This window comes from Mercenaria mercenaria, chromosome 16 (assembly GCF_021730395.1).
Source record: "Mercenaria mercenaria strain notata chromosome 16, MADL_Memer_1, whole genome shotgun sequence".
Lineage (NCBI taxonomy): Eukaryota > Metazoa > Mollusca > Bivalvia > Venerida > Veneridae > Mercenaria > Mercenaria mercenaria.
This window is the reverse complement of record NC_069376.1, coordinates 55,191,051-55,197,683: the sequence shown is the minus strand read 5'-3', so window position 1 is coordinate 55,197,683 and position 6,633 is coordinate 55,191,051.

Sequence of the window (6,633 nt, the reverse complement as noted above, 5' to 3'; positions counted from 1 at the left end):
CATTGTTCAGACCCGCTGTTTCTGTCAGATGTTTTCAAGGAAACGCACTTTCGGCATGGTTCACTGTTGTACATACAAAAAGTTTCGATTTTATTTTTGTCGGCAAATTGGGATCATTCTTATTTGATGAAGGTTTTATTCCAAAATCGAAGTATGGTATTCCAGTGCTGAATGTAATATCAAAAAAGTAACCACTATGATTTCATCTCGTGCATTTCTTTTGGTGTTTCAAAAATTTAAAAGACGGATAAAACTAAGAAATAAATAAAACCACCATTTACATGTACTTTGAAATGTTTTCGCCAGAATGCTGAAAACAAAATATTTGACTGGTATTTAGTGTAAAAGTGCATTTTGACGCAGATGCGTATGAATTCGGACATTTCAAGACTGGAACTCACTGCAGACCTGGAACGCCTGTATAAATTACAGACCTCGGAATATACCGGATTCAAGCAATTTGAATGAAAATTATCTTTAATGTAAATATTTTGTGACCATTGTAATACTAACCCTAACCTTTTGTCAGTATATTATACATATTATACATTAAATGCATGCTGTCGTACAATAATTTACGTATTTTTGCCGTGCGCTCCGATAGATAATCAGTTCAGGACATGCGCAGAAGACCGCTCCAGCTATGAAAGACTGCAATGAGCAACATCGCATAAAGAATGTCCGTGACATTGAGCGCAAAGTAAACAGAAGCTACGAAATGCAAGCATCAAAATAAAGTTATTCGCGTTTCAAAATTACTTTTCTTGGTAGTTTATCTCAGTACTAGTTTGGTCTGAAGTTTATGCTAGTATTTTTTGGCGCTCTTTGTCACGTGAATTTCGTGAAATATTTTGGCGTATATAAGTGTGAACTGATATTGTTCCCACCGCTCGAGACTTATGATTGGCAGCAAACAGTCTGTACCCGCCCTCCCTCCGACGATGTATGTTGTGCTTGTATTTTTAGTTATAGTTTGCTTCAACAAAACAAACTGGCATGAAAATCGCTTGTCTAGAATATTAGTTTATTTCATTATAAAATAAATGTTGTTTTTGGTTTATGTTTACTATTCTACGCAGGTTATATTCCTTAATGAATTACTGTGTTCATTGCGTTGGAAATCCACGGCTTAAAAATGTACCTTGAATTGATTACAGTGAAGTCTTAATGCATTAAGTTAGCTCTAAAATTGTTTCAAAAATGGATAAAACAATTAAGCAGATGCGTACTGGTTGCACGCAATGCTAATTACGACGCCAGTATTCAGAAGTATATTTCTAGATGATATACTTAGATTGTAAATTACTTAACACTGTAAATAATGTGAATCTATTTAGTAAAAATATTTCATTTCTGTGTACTTTCATCATCCTGTATATACAAAAATGTATCTTTAAAGGACATAAAGAACAAAACGTTTTTGTGACGTTAACACCATAAATGACGTATTAACGTCACAATATTTACATTACCAAAACAAATAAAAAGTAAATTTACAAAAAATCTGCCGTGAAGACCCCCTAGTTTCATTTTATTTTATTGTTCAGAAATGATTAAAGAAGAATATATTTGAAAATCAAGAACTTTGACCGTTCCGTTTTATTTTATTTCAGCTAAACGGCCATGAAACACATTGAATATTTTCGCCATTTTTCCCCACCCCTACTACGGATATCTCTTTATTTAAGCATTTTCTAAATGAAATAATTTACAAAATGCAACATGTAAACAAAAACATTGAATTTAGCTATATTCCTGAGTTAAAAAAATGTAATAACATTAATTTAAATGCGATTATTACAGAAAAACGGCGTTTTCCCCTGAAAAATACATGTGCCGCTAGGTGGCGCTTTTCAAAGGAAATATGGACTCGGAAAGATTTTCTTTTTTCTCCAAATGAAAGACAGGATATGTTAGTACATACAGACTTAATATCAGTCTTATATCTCATACTTCGAAATTTTCGTAGGAAACCCGCGAACCACCTTAAATACAGCTGAAAGGAACCTTAAGAATTAACGGACAGACTGGAATACAACAGTAATGACGTTGAGATTTAAATACAGCTGAAAGGAAACTTAAGCACTGGCGGACCTGACTGGAATACAGCAGTAATGACGTTGAGATCTGAATACAGCTGAAAGGAACCGTAAGCATTGACGGACAGACTGAAATACAGACTGAATTTTAAGTTGATACTAGTATCTTAATTCCCGATTGCGAAACTAGTTCTTACAACTTTGATTAATCGCTCTCAACACCCATTCCAGATGGAATCAACCTCAAGTTTATATTTTTTAGTTGTGTTGTAAAATTAAAAATGCAATAAATAGTTTAAAACAAACGCAAACGCATCACAAATTGCTGTACCTCGTAGAAAAATGATAGAATTTGGTGACTTTACAAGTTAGTCTATTTTTGAGACTCTGGATGCTAAGGACAAACCTAAATTATAATTATGGTCCGGTATACCTGAGTACATCTCACTAAAATGACTTTATTTTTACTTTGAACCTGCCGATTTTTATAATTTATATAGCATTGTGTTCCCAATAAATTGCTCTATAACGTGCCGAAAACCGCATCTAAAAATAACTAGCGGTTACGGAACTACATACGGAGTAACATTACATATTGAACGCCCCTAGTACATATGTAATTCTAAGGCACGGCTGATGCGGTCATTTATCGCACAAGTCTACTTTTACTTCAAAATTAATGTTAATGGCAAAACATTGGTAAAACATTGAAATTTATTCGAAATACGCCCATCATGATATCTGTACTGACATGAAACGCGCCTAGTGGCATTCAGTAAGTTGATAAACTGGACGATCTATGAAAATTCCTCTCTGCAAAAACATTCGTACAAAATGCATAGTCGGATGAAGTTTAACATCTTTTTTATATCAATAAAAACTCGCCATACTTTGGTTTAAACAGTATTTTATTGATAAAATTACAATTGTTATAGTAAATTGTTAAATGTACCAACATAGATGATTGAGTAGGAAGCTATGAGCTTTTTTAGAAACTTTTTCGCAATACTTTGGATCAGGTGGCAATTCCGATCGTAGATCAAATCATCTTAAATGATAACATATTATTCCGCCGGACAGGGAACAGTTGTTGAGTTGGGTTCGGACAAAGAGTGATGACAATGTAGCTATATCTCTAGCAAAGCCAGTGTTCAGTCACACATCCTTTATTAAGATATAACATTCAAGAAGTGCAATGGTAAAGCATTCAGTAGTTCAGTTATTTGATATGTGAGCTTGAAGTGTAACTAGAACGAAATATTGTATTCGAGTAGTTTAATAAGTGAAGAACACAATATTTACAGTGCACATCACTTTGTATACTGCAAAAAGTTTTACCTGTCCAAGCTCACAATTGAACAGCAATCAAGAAGTGATCTTTGTATGAACTGGCTGAAACGATGTAGATCTGTAGTCGAGGAGGTGGCACTGGCCGTTCCAAGGCGGTGCCCCACTATGTTTCTTTATTTGTTCGTTTTGGAAATTTAGCATCAGCTAAATGAGCCGTCTGTCCCACCTCCCACCTGTATGAATAAAGAAAATACTTTCTTACTTACTTACCTTTATACATGCTTGTCTGTCTGCCTCTTTACCTACTTACATATATGCTTACCTTTTTCTGTTCATTTCTCTGTTCACAACTTTTCCTGTCTTTAATGCACAATCATAAATGTTGACGCAACATTGGTTGTTGTTATTCCGAAGCGTTGTTTTTCAAAATAGCGCCCTAATATCACTATAGTGTGCCGTGTTATTTACTTATATTACATTGATGGTATTATTGGAAGAAAAACATGCTTTATATTTTTGGAAAACAGGTACTAGGCTGCAAAGTGTACTTTTGAATTTCAGACTGACCCGATCCGTCAGTCTCTCGAAGTATCGAAGAAACTACAATATTACAGGCTAGAATAACAGAGTTAGAAGCTTCAATGATCTGCCGCTCGTACCAGATGTATCGCTACTTCAATCACGTTTAATTTCAATCAAAATAAAGTTATACTATCACACTCTACCGGTTGTTGACAACCAGAACTGTCACATCAGTGACGAATACACCCACACTACGGTCTGGTCACAAAAGAATGGCAACCATAAGAAAGACATGGCCACAAGAAAGTGCAATTTAAATCAAACTTGACCTTTATTTTATGATGTTACACAAATTTATCTAAATCTGTCAAGCCCTTCGTTAGTTATTGTCCGGCAACCATGAGTTTGACAAATTTTAAGTTGGAAAGGGGCCATAACTACATATAAAATTGGTGGTTTGTAGACAAAGTCGAATTTTACCTGTATTTTATGATCTCACATCTGTGTACCAAAACATTTAAATCTGTCAAAAACTGTCACTAGAGTGTTTAATGATTCCAATGGTGAATGAACATTGCACAATAGCTGAGTCTGTGTTGAAAATATCAAATAATAAGAGAGGTACTGATAAAGTGTATCAAAATACTATACAAGTATAATTCTAAGCAAAAAGGTGGCATAATTCAGGAAATATTGGTGCAAGATTTATGCACCTTGTGTCATATGACGGAGGTGATGATGTGGAACAACTACTTTAAGTTTGAAACAAATGCATTTCGTAATAATGAGATATAGTGATATAGTGAAATTGCATCAAAATTAACCTTAAATTCTCAGTAAAAGGGGGCATAATTCAGGAAAAATTGGTGTCAGAGTTATGCACTTTGTGTCACATGATGTGCGTGATAAGGTGAAACATTAATTTTAAGTTTGAATCAAATCCATTTAGTAATAACTGAGATATATTGAAAATGCATCAAAATTAACCTTAAATTCTAAGTAAAAGGGGGCATAATTCATGAAACATTGGTGTCAGAGTTATGCACCTTATGTCAGATGATGCGGGTGATAAGGTGGAACATTTATTTTAAGTTTGGATCAAATTCAGTCAGTTATAATTGAGATGTAGATTTCGGGACGCGACGGGACGCGACGCGATGTGACGGGACGTGCTGGGACAAAACTGACTCGTATATAGCCTCCCCTAAAAACATGTTTGGTGGAGGTATATAAAGCTTGAAGATGTATGTACAATTAACATTTACCGTGACCTTGGCGTAGCAGCCGTAGAAATGTGGCGATGACTATGGATTCGATGAATCAAATTTTCTTACAAACACCATATTCAATTTAGTAATATCTTTCATCTGAATTTAAGCTATTTAAAGCACTTAACAGTGTAGGGCAGCTATTATTAGCTAAATATTTGATTTATGTTGTTATCGGATTCTTTACATCAAACTTCGCAGTCTGGTTATAAGGGAAACGTTAACATGAAACCTTTCTTTACGACGGATTTGAAAACTTGTGACCATTGTAAAGTACATGCAAACAACTTACTATTAATGCATGCCCCATTAATACTCAAACATAACCAACTTTCATAAATAAAATATGCATAATTATTACAGTTGAATGTTTCGATGTGTATTATCTGACGGGTGTCCAAGTACAGACCTACGTTTTCTCCACAGAATCATTCTGATAATAACATGTATAATACAGCTGTACTGTAAGATGACAGGTGAACAATTTAGACCCTTCCAGAACACAATGTTTTCACAACTTCAGTTGCAAATATGGCAATCTTTCTATGCCTCCTTGTTGAGGGGGTTGGGGGGGGGGGGGGGCGGATATAGCTTATTCTGCTGTCCGTACGTACCGAAATCTGGTGTGTCCAACTCATCCCATATATTATTAGCCTGATTTAAACAAACTTTCACATATGAAGAGGCTTGAACACTATGGAAAGGATTTGCTTAAAACTTTCACAGATGAACAAGCTTGATGTGCAGATTACCATAAAGGAAGGAACGTTTGCTGTGACAATTTTACCGTAGTCATGTCCCTTTTGATAGTTGTGCTATAGAGAATGTAGAATCCAGGAACACTGGTTAGGTTAACTGCCCGTTGTTAAAATTCTGTTGAAAAACGGCTTTAAACCCAAAAACAAACAAACACACAAAGAATTCAACTCCTCACACACTATTGAAAAGATACGATTGATGACCATAAATAAGAGACTTTTTCTGTGGATATTTGTTTTCTAGAATTATGGCCCCTAATTTCAGCCCGCCCGCTTAGCTCAATAGGGAGAACGCAGATCTAAGGATCGTGAGGTCGATCCCCGGGCGAGGCGCCTGTTCTTCGTGACAATTTGATAAAGACATCGTGTCTGAAATCAATTGTCCTGCACCTCTGATTCATATGTGGAAATTGTCAGTTACTTGCGGAGAACAGGACTGTACTGGTACAGAATCCAGGTTAGGTTTACTATGGTGACCTTTTACACGTCTTCACACCACATCGGAAATTTATTATGTTTAATATCCCACTTAAGCGAATAATTATTTTCAATTATTCATGCGAACTAATCACCACCACAATACACCAGACCAATTATGGCAAAGCGCCTGTAGCAGTACAAACGAGTACGCTCATTCCACAGCAAGTCCACTAACCCAATAAGTTTAGTTTCGACGGTGCTTTATATACACATCCGAATTGTACTACACATTGGTACTGTTCCAACATTTGCATATGTACTCAAATCTCTGTTACC